The sequence below is a fragment of the Diceros bicornis genome, chromosome 3 (assembly GCF_020826845.1).
Source record: "Diceros bicornis minor isolate mBicDic1 chromosome 3, mDicBic1.mat.cur, whole genome shotgun sequence".
Lineage (NCBI taxonomy): Eukaryota > Metazoa > Chordata > Mammalia > Perissodactyla > Rhinocerotidae > Diceros > Diceros bicornis.
This window is the reverse complement of record NC_080742.1, coordinates 89,702,302-89,726,295: the sequence shown is the minus strand read 5'-3', so window position 1 is coordinate 89,726,295 and position 23,994 is coordinate 89,702,302. Positions and strand designations below refer to the sequence as shown.

Here is a 23,994-nt window from a genome sequence, read left to right as displayed (position 1 = left end):
CTTTTTTTTTTTTGCACTTGTGTTTCCCAAGTACCTGGAACAGTACCTACACAAGGAGGGTGGATTAGCCATGAGGCCAATGAAGAATAACTTCAGGCCTTCTCACTTGCATGGGAACTTTCCTAGACTTTAAAAAAGTTTTCTATTCTCTTTTTCCAACAGCACTCTAAATTTTTATCAGCTTTAGGACCCACAAAACCTGGGTCTACTCTGTACCTGCATTCAATATGTGTTTGCTGAATGAATAAAGAAAGGAATAAATGGTTTTCTGAGTCCATGCAGACTCTACTTCTACAAACATGACCCTAGTCCGTACAGTCACTAATATGTTCGCAGCTTTAAGGGATCAGAGACTAACGTGAGTCCTTTGGGAATTCAAAATAACCCAAAATGAACTGGGGAAATATTTGTTCATATTTGTTGTTACAAGACTTTTTGAATGAATGGATGGCAATATGAATGAAAGAAAAATGGTGGTCTCTTCCAAAGGGAAGAGTCTTCCGATAGTCACGTCATTCTCTCACTGTCATGGTTTAGGCTGCCCCTGGATGCAAAGTCCGAGACCAGGACTTAGGTGTAAATAGTTTATTTGGGAAATGATCCCAGGAAGCAGGAGTAAGAGAGCACAGAGAATGAAACAGGGAAGGAGAAAAGCAGGATGAAGGTGCAATATTGAAGTTGTATTAGGGCAACAGATGGATTCCGTTGGAACCTCCTGAGAAGCGCGTGGAATGCCCTTGGAATTGTCTGAGGAATGCAGAGGCAGGAGCTTTTCTCCCACCAGGAGTTTTAGCACCCTGCAGCTCTGGCTGCCCTCACGTACTGGCCAAATGGACTTCTGTGACACAGAGAAGGCCCTGGGGCAGAGAGCAGGGCCTTCATGCTTGTGAGGAGTGGGCTGTCAGCGTGAGGTGAATGCATGCAGACTTGGATTTAACTGTCCACTGCAGCTGAGGCTGAAATCAGAGGTGGGCCAAAAATGTGAAAGAAGGCACTAGAAGCTCCTTTATGAGGGTCTGTCTTCAAATGAAACTGTCCCTTCATCTATCAGATCTTTTGTGTGATCACCAATTGCTGGGAAGCCACAACTTCTGGAAGCACCACATTTTCTTGCATATGAGACTTAATATCAAACAAGAAGTTCTGGCCTGGGTCACATTTTCATTTTCCCTTAAGAGGCAACTCTTTGTAGTCAATTTCACATAATGAATGATCAGACCACTGTATTTGCATTTCAGATGATTTTGTATCTGGAACATAGGTAAGTAAGGCAAATGTCATCCACGCCTGCCTTTGACCCCAGAATTACACATAGTAAACAATTGTGCTAGACCAGAGATTCGTCAGAGAGTTAATAGGAAACTAAGATTTCTTGAGCCTATACTTTGTATTAGGCAATTTGTTTTATTTACTTGTGTAAAATCTCTGCAACACACATTTTACTGGCCTCAGTTAGCAAATGGGAAAACTAAGATAAATATTTTCCAAGTCACTAGCCCGAGGGGTTCAGAATATGAACAGACTGCGGTCTTCGAAGTTGGAGCTCTATCCACTTCAGCTTGTAGCCTCCCAGGTGAGACACATTCTGCAAATGATGTGTGTCAGATCCAGAGTTTCTGAAAAGAACTTCTGGGTCAGTGTTCCAATTCTGAAGACGTCTCCCTCTGCCCAAATGCAGGAGGGTGGGTGATCTAAAGCATGGGAGGGGGAGTCAGGATGGCCTATATCTGAGTCCCAGGTCCAATATTTATCAGCTGTGCCTCTTTTAACAAATTATCTAAACTCTCTAACAATCAGTTTTTCACTCTAATGTCGATAAATTGTTCTACCTCATGTGGTTCTTAAGAAAATTAACTGAAACACTGTACTTAAGTATATGGCCCAGAAAAAATGAGCACTAACTAAGGGAATTTTCTATAAGTTCACTTCAGAGGAGTAGAATTAAGGCTGTCTGTGTTCACTAATAAACTTGCACCTACAGGCTGTAAATATCTACTCCACACATTTATACCTGTGATTCTAAGCTGTTTTCTGTAGTTCCTGACATGGGCAGAAGAGCAATTTCAGATTTTCTGATCAAAAGTTGTGGACCTGACAGCAAGCTGCAGACTTCGGAGACCCTCCCTCCTCCAGACCTTACAAGGGTTTAGAAGCTCGAATTTCCTGTATTAACTCCCATTCTGCTTGAAATTTCTAGAGGGTCTCTGTTTCCTCGGCTGAATCCTCTGCGAGTCTGGAAATGCTGCTAGTCACTTAGCTCCTGTACCAGGGGGATGTCATGGCCCCACTCTACGTGGAACTATGATGGGACAAACATACATTCTCTGGCTTGAAGTTATATGTCCTAGAAGTTGGCAGGCCATAATCTATAGTGACCACACACCATGAGGGGTGAGCTCCCCACCACAGTTCAGCTGGTCTTGAAATGCCAGAGACAGTGCTCTGCTACATCTTATTGACCAAGGCCCAGGGAACACTGCGGAATTTTAGGAGAACAATGACTCTTGAGGCATGGAGATTCAGGCTTGACTCCTGCCTCTGACACTTTAAATATGAAGTATTTGGGAAGTCCATGAGCTACAGTTTCCTATCTATAAAATGGTATACCAAGATATCCTCATCTATAATGTGGACATACTGATGTCTATCTTACATTAAACACACGAAGTTCACCTGCACTCCAGCACAGAGTAGGAACTCCCACCATTTGCTAGGAATTGGAAGGTGATGGCAGAGATGGGAGAATACTCAGTAAACCTGGAGCCCGAAAGTTCAGGAGTGCTTTGGCTGAGCTCAGAGGGCAGAGAGAGTGTTAGAAAAGAACTATAAGCATCGCTGGAACTTGGCTAAGCACCCCACACCCCCATCCCCCATCACATCCTTGGTTGGGACAGGAAGGTTTGAGTACAGAGAGCCGGTAACCCTGCAGGGCTGTGCCTGAGCTGCTGGCACAGAGGTACAAGGCTGAGTCTTCCAGCTCCAAGGAGCTCATGTCCAGCTCAGAGCTGTAGTCACTGAACTGCTGAGCTGAGAAGCAATCAGGGATGTTTCTTTTATTTCTCTGCACCTTTTCATAATATTCAACGAGGAACTGAGGGCCCTGCCCCAGAGCCTGTTGGAATAAGCTAACTCTGCTGTGTCTAGAGCTGAGATAGCATTTCAGAATGGCCTTCCCCCTCCACTTGCCTGTGATTAGGTGTCTTGGGGACTGAAAACACCAGCATCCACTGGATCTGTGGAGAAAGGAGACAGAAGCTGGAGACCTAGTACAGGAAGGAGTCTGATACTCCAGCAAGTCAAGGGTTCAAGGGACGTCCCACCTGAGCTAAGGACTCACCTGCCCCCAGGAGACAGAGGGCCACACAGCAGAGAACCTGGGTGCCCCTGGCAGACTCAGGCAGGACAAGATGGGGCATCTCCTACTCAGGGCTCTGGCCTCCTGAGTAGAGAGCAGATGTTTTGTTCCTCCCTTTTCTCCCTTGGGAGGGCTTGCCTGTGATGTCACTTCATATGCCACTCTCCTTGTAGGCTCCTGCAGGCACCCTGCACCCCTCGAACAGGCTCAGCTGATCCCCCCTCTCTCTAGCTGCCTGTTGAGCAGGGGGAGCTGGCTGTGCTGAGCTAGGCTGGCCAGTTTCCATCCCCCAACAGTGTGTCTAGTGTCCTTGGAGCAGGTGCTCCTTTCTCTCCACCTGGCTTGGATTATCCAGGCTGCCCCACTGAAGCCCCATCACACTCTCCACCAAATGTAGGCTCCAAGAGAGACCTTACTCCATACAAGGTGAAGTTCCTAGCTCCCTGCTGTGACAAACACACCTGCATATCAGTTCATGTGAGAAGACTGTGATCAATCCTTCATATGCCCGCACTAACCCTGATTCACCAAATTATCTCCCTGATGCAGGGACCAAACCAAGACTGTCTCTCCCTTAACCCTCCCTCTCCGGGATGTGATGAGCAGCTCACTCAGTGGATCCACAGTACCCTCACGTGGCCACTTGTGCAGGAGCTCCAGTGACACTGCCCAAACAGGAGGGTACCATTTATATTAGGCATCAAGATCTCCCAGGACACAGCACAGGTCTTGTTGATTTGATGCTTTCCTGCCTCAAGCTCACCTTTTGCATGTGGTAGTGAGGGAGGCATGAAGCAAACATTTTTCCAAAAAGACAATAAAAATTCTAAATCTCATCAGTTAATGTTCTAGGACAGGAAATACCAGTCAGTCATTAGATGCCAGCTGCTCTGGGACTGGGATTGAGATCTTGCAGTCTCTGCCCCACTTACTCAACTCTGCCATTGTAGTGCAAAAGCAATCAGAGACAATAGGTAGATAAATGAGCTAGGCTGTGTGCCAATAAAAATTTATTCTGGATAATGAAATCTGAATTTCATATAAATTTCGTCTGTCACAAAATACTATTTATTTTTATTTTTTTCAATCCTTAAAAATGTGGAAACCACTGTTGGCTTTGGGGCCGTATGCAAACAGGCCGAGGCCACGTCTGGACCACGGGTCTTAGTTTGCCTGCTCTTGGTTCATGGAGTGAGATGAGGATTGAGATTCATTATGTCACTATATGATATATAGTTTCTTCAGCACCATTCATTGAAAAGACTATTTTTCCCCTCTTTGTGTTACTTTTAGTGTTTGATCTAGGGATTACAATATGCAGTTTTAACTTATCATAGTCCACCTGAAAAATGTTCTAACTATAGATTTTTCATAAAGGCCCTTTATTAAGAGCACAAAGTTTCCAATTACTCCTAATTTGCTAAGAGGTTTTATCAGGAATGGACGTTGGATTTCATGAAATGTTTTTGAGCATCTATAGAGATGATCATATGAATTTCCTTTTTTTTTAGTATTTGACATGGTAAATTACACTGACAGTTTTTTGTGTGTTAAACTGACTGCATATTACTGAGATAAACTCCATGTGGTCATGATGTCTTACCCTTTTTAGATGTTGTTAGATTCGATATACTGGATTTTAAAAGGATTATTAATCTGTGTTCATGAGGGAAATTGGTCTGTAGTTTTCTTTTCTTGTAACTCTTCTGTCTGATTTGGGTCCGTAGCCGTGCTGGCCTCACGTTGAGTAGGGGATTATTCCTATTCTTCAGTTTTCTCCTAAGTACGGCTTTGGTGGCATCCTACTAATTTTGGTATGTTATATTTGCATTTTTATTCTGTTAAAAACACTTTATAGTTTCCCTTTTGATTTGCTCTTTGCCCTGTTTTTTTGCTATTTAGAATATTGTTATTTAAGCCAAATATTTGGGATTTTTCCAGAGATCTTTCTGTAGATTTCTAATTTAGTGTCTCTGTGGTCATAGAACACAGTTGCATGACTTGAGCTCTTTTAAATGCACTGATAGGTATTTTAGGCCCAGAATCTTTAGTCTTTCCTGGGACACGGTCAGTGTGCCCTGGAAGAGAACGTGTTTCTGCTGCTGTTGGGTGAAGTCTTTCCTCAACGTCAGATAGGTCAAGTCAGTTGATAATGTTGTTCATGTCTCCTATATCCTTACTGATTCTTTTTTTTGTCACCTTGTTCAATCGATTACTGAGAGTTATTGAAAGGTCTGACTCTCATTGTGGATTTGTCTATCTCTCCTTGCAGTTCTACTTGTTTTGCTTCAGTATTGGAAGCTCTGTTTTTAGATGCATAGATCTTTATGACTGCTATGTCCTCTTGACAAATTTACCCTTTTATCATTAGGATGTGACCTGCTTTATCCCAGATGATATTCTCCACTCTGAAATTTACTTTCTCTGATATTAATATTGCAGCTTCAGCTTTCTTTTGATGAGTGTTAGCATGGTCCATCTTTTCCATCCTTTTACTTTTTACATTCTGAGTTTTTGTAGTGCATTTCTGGTAGGCAGCATATAGTTGTTTTTCCTTTTTTATTCAATATCACAATCTATACTTTTTAGTGAAGGCATTTAGACTGTTTAGATTGGATGTGATTATTGATCTGGTTACGTTCGTGTCTATCATCTTGCTATTTGTTTTCTATTAGTCGCATTTCTACTTTGTTCCTGTTTCCTTCTTTTTTAACTTCTTGTGGCTCAATTGAACATTTTTGTGATAATTCATTTTATCTCTAGTGTTGGCTTATTAACTACAACTCTGTGTTTTGTTATTTTAGTCATGGCTCCAGGGTCTGTAGTTTATGTTTCCACTCACACAGTCTACGTTCCAGTGATGTTGTACTACTTCCCACAGGTTATGAAAACCTACAGGTTGTGATATTTATCCATTCATCCCTCCCTGTCTTGCTATTGTTGCCATACATTTTACTTTTCTAGTAAACCCCAAACTATGTTGGAATTACTTTGATGCAAACAGCCAACTATCCTATAAAGAAATTTATATGTAAAAATCTTTCCATTGGGCAATTACACACTAGGCTACCTGAAGTGGTCCCACAGCTCACTGATGCCCTTTTCTTTTCTCTCTGTGTTTCATTATGAATTGTTTATTGTTACGTCTTCCACTGTATTTGTCTTTTCTTCTGTAACATCTAAGCCGCTGTTAAACTCATCCAGTGTATTTTTCATCACAGAAATGTATTCTTATATCTAGAAGTTTGATTTGGATCTTTTTATATCTTCCCCATGTCTATTTAACTTTGAACATGTGGGATACAGTTAAAATAACTCTTTAATATCTTTTTTCTGCCAGTTTGCCATTTGCGGGTTGTTTCTATTCATTGATTTTTCTCCCCATTATGGATTATATTCTCCTGCTTTTTTGCATGCCTGTAATCTTTGAATAGATGCCAGATATTGTGTATTTTACGTGTTAGGTTGCTAGATTTTTTTATTCATATTAATATTTTTAGCTTTGTTTCATGATGCAAATAACTTACTTGGGAGCAAAAAGAAAAAAAATTACCAGCAGGCATTTTTCTTTCTTGAAGAATTTGACAAGGTGATTCTAAAAAGTATGTGAAAACTACAAAGAGTCAAGAACCCTTAATAAAAAGGAACAAAGATTGAGGAATTAGATTATTAGGTATCAAGAACTATTATGAAGCTATAATAAATAAAACAGTGTGTTATTAGTGCAAGAACTGACAAAACAGACAATGTAACAGAATAGAGATCCTAGAAAACAGACTCACACGTATACACTGACTGATTTATGACAAGAGTGATATTATAAAATGACAAGGAAAATATTATCCTTCAACAAGTAGTATTAGGTCAGTTGGATAACCATGTGAAAAATATAACTTGATCCTTTCCTCATCTCATATACAAAGAATTAATTCCATTCGCTTTACAAATCTGTGTGAAAGTTATAAAATATAAATAATTTAGAAGGAAATGTAAGAAAACTTGATTATTTTGAAGTAGGCAAAAACTTCCTAAATTAGACACCAAAATACAAAATGCAAACCAAAAAGGGTGAAAAAGGAATGATTTTGGATTGAGAATTTCTGTTTATCAAAAGACATCATTAAGAGAGTGAAAAAGTAACCCACAGACTGTGTGTGTGCACGTGTGTGTATGTGTGTGCATGCCAGCTGACTCTCTCATTTACCTCCGATGAGAGTGTAAATTCGCACAACTGTTTTGGAAATCTCAAAGAATTCTGAATGATCAATATAATTGTCATTCAGGTCTTCTTTGACTCAGTTCCCTTTAACACCTTCTCAAGTGGGGTTACATTTTATTAAACCTACCTAAATTTAAGTTTCTAATAAAAAATAGACTCAAGAAGAAGGAAATTAAACTGCAGAATGACTGCAGGATTGTCAAGAGAAATAAAAAAGCGATATATGGACATACTTAACGCGCAGTATTGTGGGTGACAACTGCTAGAGTAATTGATTTCAATGTCATTTCCTACTAAGGACGCTCATTTATTTATTTCTAAGGCTGGTAGCTGCCTGTGGCCTTACAGGATTCTGGATCGGCTAGCCCGCACCTGGACATAGTGTGGTCTGAGTTAGGGACACGCAGTAATAGGAGTTTATTCTAAATGTGCTGAAACTTCATAGTTTTACAAGAGAATATTTCACTGTACCTGAGGCTAAGCTCTGATAGTTGATCACAAATGTGGAATCTTGAACTGTTTAAAGGAATGCCAGAAATCCATAAGCCACAATTCTTACTACCCGACATTCTTTCTTCCAGTGTTTGGAAGGGTATTCCCTGACCTCCTCCTGTCAGAAGAACAGCAGATCCCAACGCACTTGTTCCCCTTGATGAGGGAAGAACAGGGTGACTCCTTTGTCAGGATTCTGGGAGTGTTGAGGAGAGGCGAGCACATGAGGGTTTGTGGAGAGGAAGGAGGTGACTGTGCCACAGCATGAGCTGCTGGCGCAGAGATAGAGGGCAGAGTCCCCCTGTTCTGCACACTGGATCTTCAGAGTGAAGTAGGATCCCTCGGGCCTCTCAGCAGAGAACCGATCATTAGGCATCCCTGATGTGTCTGATGCAAAATCATCCTGAAAATAAGTCAGAAACTCCAGGCCCCGCCCTAGTGTCATTCGGGACCAGTAAAGGTGGGTGTGTTCAGAAATAGGATCACTACATCCTGTCCTCTCTCTGTGACCCTGCACCTGGGGGACTGGGAGACCCCAGCCCTTGTGTGATCTGTGGAGATGGAATTTGGGAACAGAATGAGGAAAACAGTTGTAATCATCACACATACACACACACACACACACACACACACAAACACACACATTTGAAACTGCTTGGTTTTCTGAGGATGCACCTGTCCCCAGGAGACCGAGGGTCACACAGCAGAGGAGCCTGGAGCCCATGGCAGGTTCAGGGCAGGAATGAGAGGTTCACCAGATCAGGGTTCTTGTGAACATGAGCAGAGGAGGAGGGACCTCCCTCGTCCCCACAAGGCACTTGCCATAGTGACATCAATGAGCCTCAGGATTACCTGATATTAATTAATTAACTAATTAATTAGTTAATTTCATCGACGATGCCAACAACTCCAAGATGCACCATTCCATTATGTACCATTAGGAAAGAAAAAAATTACTGTCACTCATAATCAGAAATGTTAAAAGGTGCAAACTTGTGAAGCATAGAATTAATGAAAAATGGTAATTCAAAAGTGGATTTAAATATAAACTGATTCTGTTAGGTTCCTTGGGTGTCACCCCTCAGAGTTCCAGTGTCCTGTGCGCGGATCCCACACTCGCCATCTGTCCGGTCGTCTCACTTCTCTCGTTCCTTTCACATTGTCAGCTGGACATTTCCATCTGGACGTTTCAACAGCACTTCAAATTTGTGGTAGAAAATGCTGACTTGATCATCTTTCCTCTGAGCTCTTCTATTTCTGACTTCATACCTCCATTCGCCTGGTCCTGTCCCTGGCTTGCACAGGAGTGGGATATGCGGTGTGGTGGATGGGACCGTTGACAAGTCTTTGTCCTGAAAGCAGTTTGAATTCACAATCCAGAGCCACAAGAGATGAAATGGTGCCTCTGGCAGGTACCAACCTAAGTTGGAATATTCTGTTCATTATGGAGGTAAAAAGATAAATCCCTCTATTAATTCATTAATCTCCATACTGCTTTTTGTTCTCAACTCCTTATCACAGCGCCTCTTGTGTTTCTAAGTCACTTCTAAAATAAATAAATATTCCAAAATCTTACCTTCAGAAGGAGTCAGAACTGTTTTACCTTAGTATTCCGGGGAGAGTTAAACAATATAAAAATGGGGTGAAAGGTTGAACTGATTGTTGTCCTAACAGGCTGCATTGTGAGTAATTAATTTCTCATTTTCATTCCCAGTGTAACTTTCACAGCCTCATTGGCGGCCCCCTTCATATAAGGAACAATAGTCACAATCCTTCCCAGAGAAGTGGAGATTCTTCCAACCTGGTTATGCAGGACAATTGACCCATTTCTGGCCCCTGAGAGTCTCCTTGAACACTGAATGATTTATTAGTGTGCCCCATTAAACAATTAACCTGTGGCTTCTTCAACTTCACCATTTCTTTCTTCATCACCAGCCTTCTCAAGGAAAAGGAATAGTATAGATGTTAACGTCACCTTCAAAATAAATCATCGCACCTTCAAACGACTTAAAAAGCAAAACTTATCAGGACCAGCTTGGATTTGAGTTAACACTGTGTTCCTCCACATTTCACATACATGAAGAAACCACTTAGTTTCCTCTCCCCCTCCCTCATTTTAGCAATAGCTTCTCACAGAGCTCCCTTCTCTGGTTCATCCACATTCATGTCTCTGCTGCATCTTGTGATAGGAATAATTTTCTCACAGCTCAGCTCTTCTAGGGCCAGGCCACTGATCAAAGCCCTCCAGCACCTCTCCACTGTCAATGTCATGATGTGTTTACCTCCAGCGGTGTAGGACACATGTGAACCCTCCCACCTCTGGTATCTGACCTGAAGACTGACAACCCCAAATGGTTCTAAATCTCCCCCTCCTCATCCTCCAGTGACCTTGTGGCTCCCATGTCCTCCCACACAGGTGCAAACAGACTGTCTTTTGTAATATGGCTGCACCATTTATTAGCTCTGAGAAAATGCCCAGGCTATTAACCCTTCTGATCTTCAGCCTCCTCATCTGTCAAACAGAGTGTAGAGCCCTCACAATGTGTGATGAGGACTAACTGAGATACTGTAGAGTCTGATGGGCGTAATAAACATCCATCCTTTCCTCCCTGCCTGTCTCCTCATGTAAGGGAGTGTGGTTGGAGCTCTCGGACCTCTAGGACTGTGAGAGATGGAAGAACTGGGCTCATCAACTAGGTGTTGGGTGGGGAGAACTTGGGAGCACAAAGAGGCCATTCAGTCACTTTAGGAAAGATCTGGCAGCACTCAGGTATTAATCAGAAAAAGTAACGGACAATGATGACAGAGCATCAATGTACCTGTCTACCTGCACCGTGCAATATGAGGTAGCTGAGAGGAGCAAGTTAAATCTATATCTACCAATCTGAAAAAGTAAAGTCCAAAGTAGATTATGAGAAAAGTATGCATGTGGCAGTCAATGTGTACAGGTGGCCCCACTTTTGTACATGTATTTGGCTAGACTGGTTTGCATGAGCGTAGAGAAGAGGGGTGGGAAGAAATATAGCAAAGTGTTAATATTGGTGACTCACCAAAGGTGAGATTGGATAGAGGTGTGTTTGGAGAAGGGAGAGGATTATTAAACACTTAACATTTATTTATACATTGTTGATTTTTTAAATTATGTAACACAGCTTCACCACATGAGAGCTTTCAATTCAGATCTTTGATCAGGTTGTAGAATTTGTGGTGTCTCAATGGGCAATATCCAGAAAGGATATGCAACATGTTATAAGTGCCCATTTTATTAGAATAACCCTAGCATAAAAATGTGTAAACTCTTGGTGCTAATGGCTGGCCCCTGACTGGGGAGGTGGGTTAGCAGTGAGGTCAACACATTGGATGTTGACTTCAGTTTGTCCTGACTATGAATTAACATGGCTTAAACCTCTGCAAGACTGATCACCATGAGGGAGTGGAGGTTCTGACCCCTCATTCTGGAAAAAGCTTTGAATAATCCCCTTATTTGTAAAGGAATGTAAATGAGCACCCTCCAGTGCCTGCAATTCCAAACTCAATAAAAATAAGTTACATTTTTACATTTTCACAGGCTCTAGAAATGCTCTTCTTTTATTTCTAACTCAAGTAGCAGTATTATTACAATGTTTAAGATGCTGTTATTCCAAGGTTCATGAGCAGCAGGTCACAGCTTTCTCAAATACAGTTTTCCCAAATGAGTGAGAAGAGATTCTATCCCTGGGGAAGATGTTCTAGCTCCAGTCTTCTTTATGTTAAACTCTTTGAAATAAGCAGTCTATTTTGGTCTTCACTGCCTAAGCAGATGAAACTGCATTCGTTTTTAAAGCATTGAGGTGAACCATTCAGGCAAAACTGGGGCTTTGGTCTGTCCTTGGGCCATCCTAGGCGATCCTGTATTTGATTGTTTCCACCCAGAAAGACTCTCACCATTCTGCAAGTACTGCTACATGGCCTTTCTCTATAAATGGAGTCTGCTGTCACAAACAGCCATTCCTATTTGGCAAAGGAGGGAGAGCAGGACAGGGGCCTGCAGAGCCCCTTGCATCACAGTCAGGTTGTGGGCAGGAGGAGCTGGAGTACAGGGATGAGTGACCTCAGCTCTGTATCTCTGGTATTGCCTAGTGATACATGGAAGTGGATGTCCATGATGTACTTCAAGTTATCAGGCCTCATGTCCTTGAATTTTTCCAAGACATATTTGTACCTTGGGAAAACCCTCCCCGACGTAATAGAGAGGCCATTTTGTTTCCTTGTCCATCAACTTTTAATGCCGGTTTTTGATATTCTGTTTCTGACCATTCTGCCAGTGATTAGGTTTCCCATGTGGGAAACTTCAAAATCCATGGGGACTGGAGGGAAGGAGACTGAAGGAAGAGACAATTTGAGAAAGCTGATGGGAAGGTATGAAGCTGCAGCCCTGCAGAAAGGCTTGGGATACAGTTACATAAGCCCATGATAGGGATTTGTCATCTGTCTCAGGACTCATCTGATCCCAGGAGACAAAGTGATGCAAGGTCCCTGTTGATATGAGCAGACCTCTGGGATGGCCTAAGTGGGAAGTTGGGTGGTCTCCCATGATTCATCCCTTCCCTAAAGACTGTCCACTGGTGCCCAGAACTGCTGTAGGTGCTGGGAATAACACAGGGAATAAAGAACACCCAGTCCTATGATGTGAGGTTTACAGTCTAGAGTGGGACGGGTTTCTGTTGAATTGTAGCACAACTTCATGTAAAATGACAACTGTGCTAAATGCTGCTGAGTAGTATAAAGTCTGAGCCCTGATATAAGGGGATTTGACCTAGTAACAGAGTGAAAAAATACTTCCCTCAGGAGGTGCTGGGTAAGCGAGATCTGGAGCAGGAGAACATCAAAGGAGAGACCTGTGCTGACAGAGAACAGCCTGGGAGTGGAGAAGCCTTCTGGTGGGAGGAGCAGGACCCATATGAGGAAGGAGCTGAGGCCAGTGTGGTTGAAGCAGAGATGAGGGCGCAGGGCAGGGGAGGGACAACCAGGAGCAGACACAACAGGGACAGAGGCTTGTGACTGAAATGAAAACGGTGTGAGGAAGACAGATTCATAAAAGGCCAGCGGGGAATGAACACAGACCTGAGGCGTCAGCGGTGTCTGTGTGTAGCCAGTTTCAGATAAACTCTCCTTCCTGTAAGTAGCTGGGTGAGAGGATTTCCTCTGAAAGTCCTGAGCTGTGGTAGCTCCAATGGCGGAGCTGCAGGAGGGGCTGGAAGGGAAGGCTGAGTCCCCTCAGACCTTGGTGCTCACCCAGCTGAGACTGAGCTGAGGAGGAATCCCAGCACCAGGCAGAGGTCCATACGCACACGATATATTGTTTCTCACCTGCAAAAGCAAAATTTAAATTATACTAGAATAAGTTAAGGGAAATATTTTAAGGCATTTGTTTGAGGGAGAATTTGTTTAGTCATGACAAAAAAAAAATATTTATAATTTCAGTTTCATTAAGTTAAACTCTTATACCTCAAAATACACCATAAAAAATGAAAACGTAAGCTGCGGACTAGGAAAAGACATGAGGACTGCGTACAGATGATAACGAATCAGTGTGAAGTTACATGTTTCTCAAAGTTGCCACAGAAGAGGCCACAGTAATGACCATGATGATGTATGAGCTTTCCACTGCTGCCCAGCTGGACACTCGGTGACGTGGCTGGTCCTCTGTTCCTACTGACCGGGATGAGGAGGCTACTGATGGAGCAGCTGGGCATGTGGAAGAAGTACGGACTTTATTAACACAGATGATTCTGTTTCCCAGTTCTGCTGCTTCTAAATCATGAGACATTGGGAAAATGACTTAATGTCCCTGAGGTTTTTCATCTATAAAGTGGGTATAAAAATATTTGATTTGCATGATTGTTGCAAAGCTTTAAAACATGTAATGTATACAAAGAATCTAGCACACATCAGTTGTCACTCTTCTATTGATGTCACCCAGGACTTGACAAACTGCTGGATGATGCTGGGAGAGACGTGGAGACATTCAGTGCACACATGTGAACCTGGGTTCCCTTAGTTGGGAGAGCTCTGAGATCAGCCAGATGCAGAAAGTGTCTCTGAAAACACCAACAGCATCCCTGGAAGCAGGGAAACAAGGGCGGGAGCCACCGTACCCTCTCACTGTTAGAGCCACAACAGGGAGGTTTGTGTACAGGACGCTGGTGACTCTACAGGGCTGTGCCCAGCTGCTGGCACAGAGACACTGGCCCGAGTCCCACAGCCCAAGTCGCTCACATTCAGCTCCAAGCGACAGTCACGGAACTGCTGTAATCAGAATGGAACCAGGACATCTCCTGCTCTCTGCACATTTTCATAAAACTCAAAGAGGAGCTGGAGCCCTGATCAGGGCCTGTCGGTACCAAGATACACCGGGGTGCTCAGAAATAGGGGAACATGTCAGCATCACTGTCTGTCTTGTTGTTGTGATCAGGTGTCCTGGAGTGACTCTAGCATCCCCTGGGCCTGTGGGAAAAGCAGATAGAAAATGAGTATGGGGGAGAGTTTGATGGTTTATCTGTAAGGTAAAGCTTAGAAGATCAGTGATCTTGTCCACAGGACTCACCTGCTCCCAAAGACAAAGCGTCTCCCAGCAGAGGAGCCTGGAGCCCATGGCACGGCCGGGGTGGGCAGCACCATGCTTTTTGCACTCAGGGTTCTGGTCTTCTTGGGTAAGAGCTGAGGTCTTTCCCCCCTTTTCCTGATTGGAGGATTATCCTGTGATGGCCCCACCCTGTTGTCATCACCCTGCTGCTTCCTGAGGTCCAGTGCTCCATGCTGCCCCACACATCAGATTCCCCTCCCCTTCTGCAAGGCAGGGGGGCTGGCTTAGTGCAAAGTCCCTCCCCACACAGCTCTGCTGCTTTTTCCCTGAGGCAGGGGCCCCTCAGCTGCACCTGCCCAGGCAACTAGGATGATCTGTCTCCCTCTTGCTCTCCTCACCCCACCTTCTGCCTGAAGTGCTCTGTGCTGGAACTCATCTGCCTGCATATCAACTGAGGGTGAGGGGTCTGTGAGTAAACCTTCTGTTCCCACTCTGCCTGTGTGTCCTCAGTTATCTCTTTGATGCTGGGTTCAAACCAAGCTTTGTTTTTATATTTCCTTCCCCAGGCATTGTTCCTAGCCCCTGCCCTGAGTGGCCAGTGATGTGGAGTCACAAAGATTTAGTCCATCTGATGTGGTCCGGAGAGGGCTTGAGTTGTCTATAAATTACTAGGAGTAAAGATGCCCAGAAACCATTCTTTGACTTTATTGACTGATAGCACAGACCTTGCCAATTTGGGATTGACCCCCTCAAGCCCATTCTCGGAGTAGCGTTCTGGACAGTTTATGTTGATCCCTCCAGATCCACCCTCTGTGGATTATGTTAACTGGGCTCCTTTCTTCTCCATCTGGCACTTGAGTTTTGCTTATGGGAGATAAAGGCAGGAGAGTAAAGGGAGGCAGGGTCACCTACTGTCCTGGTTTGCAATATCTGTCCCTGGGCTCCCTTCTTGCTGGACACATTTCATAGTAGCTGCTTTGCCCTCCCCAGGCTGAGGCACCTGGCAGGCTGCCCTCTCCCTAAGCCACAGCACCCCACTGCCCAGGGATCTACACCTCTCCTCCTTCCTTCAGGACAATGGGAGTAAGAGCCACCCACTTCTGCTAGAAGGATGTTCTCCTTCCCTGACTGGTTTCCCTTGGCCCAGCCTCACCTTTGTGGATAGTCTCTTCACTGGCCCTCCTCAACTCTGCCACGACCCTGACTAATGGACAAAGAAAGGGAAAAATGAGGCTTGGAGAATGTATTTTGCCCTAAAAAGAAAATTAACAAAACATCTAACATTCTGCAATTAGCAGTAATGAAAGTCCTAACATTCTGCAATTAACATTGCTGGGTGGTCAGCAGAAGCATAGAGAAATATGCAATGAGAAAATAAACAGTGTAACTTGAGGACATAGAGTCTGAAGAGGCTCCAGGGAAGAATGACGGTCTGTCCTCACCTACTCCTACCTCGAGATGTCTACAGCAGGGAGATTTCTTCATATATATAGTGGACCCCGTGGTGCTCCCTGCACATCCCTCTTCAGGACCCTCCCTCTGAACCCCCAGAATGTGCCCCTCACTGGGCACTGCCCTCAGCTGCAGGGATCGCCTTTTGTTTAAGAGGCAAGAAGGGAAGAATCAGGCAAATTTCTGAGAAGAGTGGGAAAAGTTTTAAATATTTGAAATAACATTTGTGGAGAAAGAGAGAGTGAGCTAACAAGAGAAACATGCTGGAATCTCAAAGCAGGGTTGTAAAGGCAGGTAAGGTTAGTGACTCTCGATTTGTCACGATACCAGTTTGTGCAGGTGTGTGACTTATTCTGCCAGAGCTCAGCTGCTGCCGTGATAAAAGAGATCAATGCATCCACTCTGGTTGGGATTTGTGTAACGTAAGGGCAACCTCAAAAGACCACGGTAAAAGAAGGAAGGCTATCTGCAAGATAGGACTGAAAGAATACAACATCATCGAATCTACTCTAGTGTGAAGTAATGAAGGTACAGAACGACCCCAAGGAATAGGAAGAAAGAAGAATTACAGGAGATCACAATAATGGAAAAGGCAGGTGTGGTAGGATAAGAAGCTGTGGGCAAATGGTGGGATAATTCATTTCTGATGTGGGAGGGGGAGCATTTTTGCCTGACGACAAAGATCAAGGAATGATGTTACTACAGTGCAGCAGCAGAGCAAGAAATAGGAAAGACTCACAACTTTAGGGTGGGCAAACAAGCCTTAGACAGGATGCAAAGGGCACTAAATGTGAAAGAAAAAACGGTAAATTAGACTTTATAAATATTTAAAACCTCAGTTCACCAAAAAGCAACATTAAGAAAGCAAAAAGGCAAGCCACTCTGGGAGAAGATAGACTCGGTATATTTAATGGAATCTAGAATAGAAAAATATCTCCCACATATCAATAATATAAAGACAACCCCTTCATTAAAAATGGACAAATTTAGAAGCAGACACTTTACAATTGAAGATACGAAGATAGGAATGGCCATAAAGCAAGTGAAAAAAGTAAATATCATTACTCATCAGTGACATGCAAATAAGATACCACCATACACTCGATAGAATGGCTAAAAATATAAAGACAGAGACACTAATGATGATGAGAATGTGGAGCCAGGGGAACTCCCATTCCTTGGTGTTGTAAATTGGTGCAGCCACTTTGGAAAACTGGTCAACTGTTTGTAATAAAAGCAAACATGCAACTTACCCTATGAATCAGTGATTCCGCTCTTATGTCTCTACCCAAGGGAAATGTATGCATTTATCCACAAAGACCTGTACAAGAACATTTAGAACAGCTTTATTCATAGTAGCTAAAGACTAGAGCAGCCCACTTATCCATCTATAGGAGAGGAGAAACATATTGTGATAAATAGTGAAATACTATTCAATAATATGAAGAGTAAACCACTGATATATACAACATAAGTCAAAATATTAACATTTGAGAAAAAGAAGTCAATCAAAAAAGAACCTTTATTATATGGCTCCATTTACATGAAGTTCAAGAATAGACAACACTATGGTGATAAAAATTAGAAAAGTTGTTAGCCGTGGGAAACAAGTTGATTGGGAAGGCCGATGAGGACATTTTCTTGGGTGATGGAAATGTTCTTTATCTTGATGTTAGTCATGGTTGCACTGGTGTATTTATTTGTAAAAATTTACCAAGCCACCCATGTATTAATTGAGCATTTTACTCTCTATTAATTATGGCTTCGTCAAGTATTACTGAAACATAAATAAAGGAATTGCATAAAAGATGGGAGTCGTACAGTTTTATGCTGTATTCCATACAGTCCAATTTAGAAGTGAATCACACACAAATGAGAGAAGACAGGAGCACTCGCATACATAACATTGAGAAGGTGAGAAGTTATCCATGACTGAGACATACAGCATCCAAATCTGGCATCAAAATAAGCAGGACTGAGAAGTTTGTTGAGAAACAGCTGAGGATCAATGGCTGAGGGAAAGCTGTAGGCAAACAGAAACTTCGCACACACAACAAAACCTCAAGGGCTGTTGAAATCATTCCATGAATCCTGAACTACTGTGAACTCCATAATTTGGCTAATTGGTGATTCACCAGTTTCACCATTTAGTCTTTTATTAGGCTTTCAGAAGATTGGACAATTAGTGAAGAGAGGTTTCGCCAAGCAAGCAGCCTGCTCCCCTCTCTGCAGCAGGTCCTGTTGAGCCAGCACTTCCTGGGCAGGCTCCAGGGGGCACATGGGCACAGCAGGGCTCATGGGGCAGCCACACAGGGGGTTTGCACGTCCCGTGAGGCACAACTGTGGACCTCCCAGTCTCTGAGTTAGTGGACCTCAAGTTAAGAAACCTTGCTTTTGGGTACAAAATTCTACCTGAAAGGAGCCAAGAAGAGATACAGGTTTGGGGAGAATGAAACTATTGCCTCTATCATTTTGTAGCATTTTATGAGAAAAAAATTGAGGAGCTCACAGAGTTTAATCCAAGTCAAAGGAATGGTAAGAATTAGCTTCCTTCCTTAATCTGCCCTGAACAGCCTCAGAAGACTCAAACTCTGCTCTGCGCCCATGGGTAGAGGCCTAGTTTGTAGTCTTTTTTGATAACTCTGCACTTGATCATCTTTGGGTCTAATGCCACTGTTTGATGCATCCAGTAACATTTCCCCTAAGTGGTTGGTTTACTTGTGTGTTTTATAACTTGTTTTTGAGAATTTTTTCCTCCAGTGAATCATTGCTTGGTATTCAATGGTTTTGAAGCTCAAGGCAACTTTACGTAATAGTGTTAGACTTGGAGACTCCAGATCACTCAGGGAGTTTAAAGCTGCTCAGAGGCTTGCTGCTTTGTTCTTCTCCACCAAAAAGACAATGAAATATAAACTTCAAGTTGGACACTACTGTGCCTCTGCTTTACTCAAGTACCAGGATACTCCGAATTGAATGAAATAACATTAGGTACTATTTGCAGTTGCTCTCTCTCTCTCTCTCTCATACACACACACACACACACACACACACACACACACACACACACGCACAATGATGGATCTCACGTCACACTAGGTTCACGTTGCACAGGGCCCCTAAGACTGAGATCCCCTTGCTGGGAAACCTGGTGAAAGCATCATAGATGCAGTTTTTCCCCTGATGAGACAAGGGCCTCATCTTGTGGCTGCCCTTTTTGTGCAGAGAGCCTCTGGCTGTGCAGTGCTGTGGATTCACTGCTGGCACAGAGGTACAGACACGTCTGGTTGATGCTGGCTAACTCCAGGGTCAGGGGAAAATCCTCACTCTTGTTTCAGGAGACACTGTACCCTTCTGTGACATCCCCTCTGGCGGTGCTGCCAACAGTCCCTGAATAGTGGATCAGCCTTGGCCCCTGTCCCGGGTCTTTTCTATGCCAGAACATTGCAAAATGGTTCATATTCTGAGAACATCTCCTGTCCTCTTTGTATAATATGGTATTTTGGCTTTTGGGTGATTGCAGCATCCACGGGGCCTGTGGAAACAGACATAAGGAGAGGCAGACATAAGGTAAAGACAAGGCTTAAGGAGTAACCTGGATCAGCAAAGGAAGGGGAAAGGCTTGGAGACGGGACTTTGCAAACTCATGGCAGATGTTTCCAGCTGTGTCCAGAACTCACCTGCTCTCAGGAGACAAAGAGTCACGCAAAAGAAGTTGAGGCTCATGGCAGGGGCAGGGCAAGAGGGGACTGTCCCAGCTAAATGCTCTGATCCACAGGACTGAGAGAGGGAGTTCAGAGGCTCTTCTTCACTGGACAGAGGGATCTGCCTGGGATGTCACTATCTGCCACCCCTGAAGATTGTTCCCAGTACAGGCTCCCTTCTGGGTTGGCTCAGGCAGGGTCTGCTACTCCTCTCAGAGGCCTTGCTTAGCTTGGCCTACAGGGGAGATGGGGAGTGGCTGCCACGCACTGAGTTTAGGGTGCACCCCACACCCTTGGTTTCCTACATTCCTCTGAGACAGCTGCTCTTCTATGCACTTACCCCCTGACATCAAGTTGGCCTTGCCCAAGTCCCTCAACTGTGGGTCTTGGTAAAGTTGGGAGGGACCTCCCACTTCTTCCTGAAAGAAGCCTAGCAATAACTGAAAACTTCTTCAACATCAGCCTAATATAGGACCCAAACCTAAGTTTTTCTTAACCCTTTCCTCCCAGGCAGCTCTCCTAGACTCTCCCCCAAAGCCCCTTAGATCTCAGTGTCATCACAGTGCCATCTTGTGGACAATAACTGAAGTTTCATCATGGTTTTCTTCTGCAATGGCCCAAGGGATGCTGGGAAGTGTCTGCAAGATCAGCAGGGAGAATATTCCAGAAGTAGTATTCGGCAAGTTTTATGCTCAACTTCCTTAAACCCTAATCCCAACATTAATTCGAACTCAGACTCTATTCTTTCGAGCTACCACGCTTAAAATCCCACCCTCATTCTACTTAACTACTATCACGTTATCTGGGAGTTATAGTCCAACTGAGATCTTCTCCCTTAAAACTACCTGCTGAAAGGGAGAGGGTTAGAATGGAAGGAATGGAAGGAAATAATATTTAGTCTAAAATAAGAAGAAAAATAAAGAAGTTGAAGTTAAGATGGTTCTTTTACCTCCATTACTAAAGACAAAACATCCGGCAAATGACAATCAATGTTACCTCCAAAATATAGATCAGCAAAGACCTGGGAAGATAATGAGGTTACTTTCAAGATGGGTCAAATGTGCATGAATGAAAAGTAAAATTGGAATATAAGAAAAATATAGGACATTTTATAAGGCAATAAGCGATCATGGAGGAAACAGTATCTAATGGGGAAAATAAGGATGGATGGAATTAAGATCAGCAAGGACATTGTCTATGAAATGAATAACTTGTACAATGTACATCTGCTAATTTGAGTAGCAGGGAGGGAAGAGATGATTCTGGAAGCAGAAGACTTGTGGGAGATAAGAACACATTGGCACAAAATAGTATAATAAGGAAGGGAAACTGCCAGGGTCATGTGGAGAAAGGTGGCCAAAATTGGAGACTAGGTCTAGGAAGGAAGACCCTGGAATGACATTCCAAGGACTAGGAATTCCCCCTGTGCCCTGGCCTTCCTCAGTCCCGGGAGACACAGGAGAACAGAGCAAGAAGTGGTTTGCTGATGTCACAATTAAAATAAGACCAGGAAAACTCACTTTCAAGGATGTTCATTCCCTGGGGAAAGAAATCTGGAGTCCTAAGCCACCATATCTCTGATCAGTGGATTTGGGGAGACTGTCATTCCCCTTACCCACCATGGGAGGCTCAGGGCACTGCTGTCATGCCTGCGTCTGTGACATTTGTCCCAGTCCTGGATCCTTGAGGTTATCTCTGAGGACTCCCAAGAACCTACGATCCATAATCATATCAGGTCTGACTATGGGTGTAGATTTCACAGACGCAAACTGCAGCTTTGTCCACAGACGGCTGCAAGGTGTCATCACAACATAATTATTCCTGACAAATAATGCATAATATAGCAAATAAAACAGATAAAAAGGAATGGGGGAATTATTATAAAGAAAATACCCCTTCTTCTTGAGTTAAAGAGCTCAGGGAAATGATTTCATATCAAAGGCCTGGGCACCAAATAAATCACTCAATTGCTAGAAATCAGATTTACTGAGGGAATCAGAGGAAACTGGAGAAGTTGTGAAAGTATGCTTGAGTCTAACTTCCAGGACTGGAGCAGTGGGAAAATGAAAACAAAATAGAGGAAACGAGTCACTCAAACAAGGCAGAGGAAATGAAGTTTTATTGTTATCAATGAACCACCACAGAAGTAGTAAAGAATTTTACTTCCAACAGGAAGACAGACTTGGTACTGTTTGCAGAAAACTTACAATGTGACAGGGATGGACGAGGCTTTAGAATAAAGAATATGCCTGAGGAGATAAAATTCTCAGACGGGGACAACAAAGGCAGAGGAGGTGCTGTCACTGCACAGAGCCAGAGCCGTGTGTGGGGGCAGTGACCTTAAAGTCCTATAGAAGACTGTTTGTGTCCAGGACATTCAGTCCTTGCCGTGGAGGGTCAAGCTGGCTCTGTGACTCCTAGAACCCAATGAGCCATATTTGTTTCCATCCACCAATGTTCACAGCCACAGTGTTTCAAGAGTGAATTTATGGTCTCTCTCTACCCGAAGAACAGATGTTGTCCAAGTCTACTTATTTTAGTTGGGGAATGAAGAGCAAAGAAGAGAATGTTTAGGATCTTGAAGAGGTGCAAGGAGAGAGAAATATGAAGTTTGTGAACAGGAAGGGGGTGACTGTGCCACACTGTGGTTGAGTTGCTGGCACAGAGATACAAGGCTGAGTCATGCCTACCCCCACACACACCCCCCACTCTGCAGCTGGGTCTTCAGAGTGGAGGGGGATCCCTCAGGCCTCTCAGCTGAGAACTGATCATTAGGCATCCCTGATGTGTCTGGTGCATTCCTGTTCAGGAACTAAATCAAAAACTCTAGGCCTTTCCCCAGTGTCTGTCAGTCCCAATAAAGGGGATCATGGCCAGAAATAGGATCACACCTAAGAGCTACAGCCTGGACCCTCTCTGTGACCCTGTGCTGGGGGAACTGGGAGACCCTGGCACCTACATGACCTGTGGGGACAGAAATTGGGACTAGTAAGGAGGAAAACAATTGTAATCATCACACACACACACACACGCACTGAAACTGCTTGGTTTTCTAAGGACACACCTGTCCCCAGGAGACAGGGGGTCACGCAGCAGAAAAGCCTGGTGCTCATGGCAGGGTCAGGGCAGTATTGAGAGGTTCACCAGTTCAGGGTCCCTGTGAGCATGAGCAGAGGAGGAGGGACATCCCTTTGTCCCCACAAGACAGTTCCTATAGTGACGTCACTGTCTCTATCAATCCCTATGACCTCAGGGACACATTTATATTATAACATACTTGGATGACTAATTTAGATGTTTATAAGCTCCTTTTTTAACAAAATCAGTGCCCAGGTTGTCACTTTAGGCTCCAACGCTGTCGTGATGCAGTGGTCTCACGTTGTATCTTCTCATCCAACAACCACTCTTCTGTCTGCTGGGCATTTTCACTAGGATGTGTCAACAGCACCTCCAACACAAGATACCAAAGGTGACTTGTCTTGCTGCAAGTCAGGATCTCCTGTGAGTGTCCCTATTTCCATCAATGTCCCCTCCATCTTCCTAGACACACACGCTCAACATTATCCATTTCTTAGGCAATGATGAGTATTGCTGGCTTGACGTGGCTTTGCCCCAGAATGCACAGACCTATTCAGAGATTCAAGAGGTGAAATGATGCTCTGGGACAATATCTTGGTTGGAAGCTCCTATTCCTTCTGCAGGTCAAAGACTAATTGCCCTCTCTGTGTTCATTGATCTCCATGCAGTGCTAAGTCTCCACAGCCCAGAGCAAAGCCTCATGTCATTCTAAGTCACCATGCGTTAGAAAGTAGGTTCCTTGCAGCTTATTCATGGAAGAAGACTCAACTTCATTGACCTTTAAAACACTGGCATGTAACATACAGTAATAAAGTTAAGTATCCTTCCAGAACCCTATGAAGCTGTGTTATAGGTAGTTTAACTCTTCCTTTCACTGCTATCAGAGCATCTAATCGTCCTACAGCCATTAATGTCTGCCACTTTTATTAACAGGTCAGCTGTAGTTGCAAACATCCTTTCCTTCACTTGTAGAGCGAGAACAGGATCAGAAAAGACTGAGTGGTTGTGAGCAAGGCTGTAGGGTCAGAGAGGAGGACATTCTGTAGCTCTGTCTTTACCATTGCTCAAGAAACACTGCTGAGTCCCCTATAACAGGGGAGACCATTCAAATGTATGCAGCAAAATGTTTGGC

The 23,994-nt window shown here is 43.7% G+C and overlaps 1 pseudogene; it reads right to left on the bottom strand.

Moving 5' to 3' along the window:
* Positions 1-1,492: 1,492 nt before the first annotated feature.
* LOC131400249 (uncharacterized) lies at positions 1,493-22,897 on the bottom strand (annotated as a pseudogene).
* Positions 22,898-23,994: the final 1,097 nt, after the last annotated feature.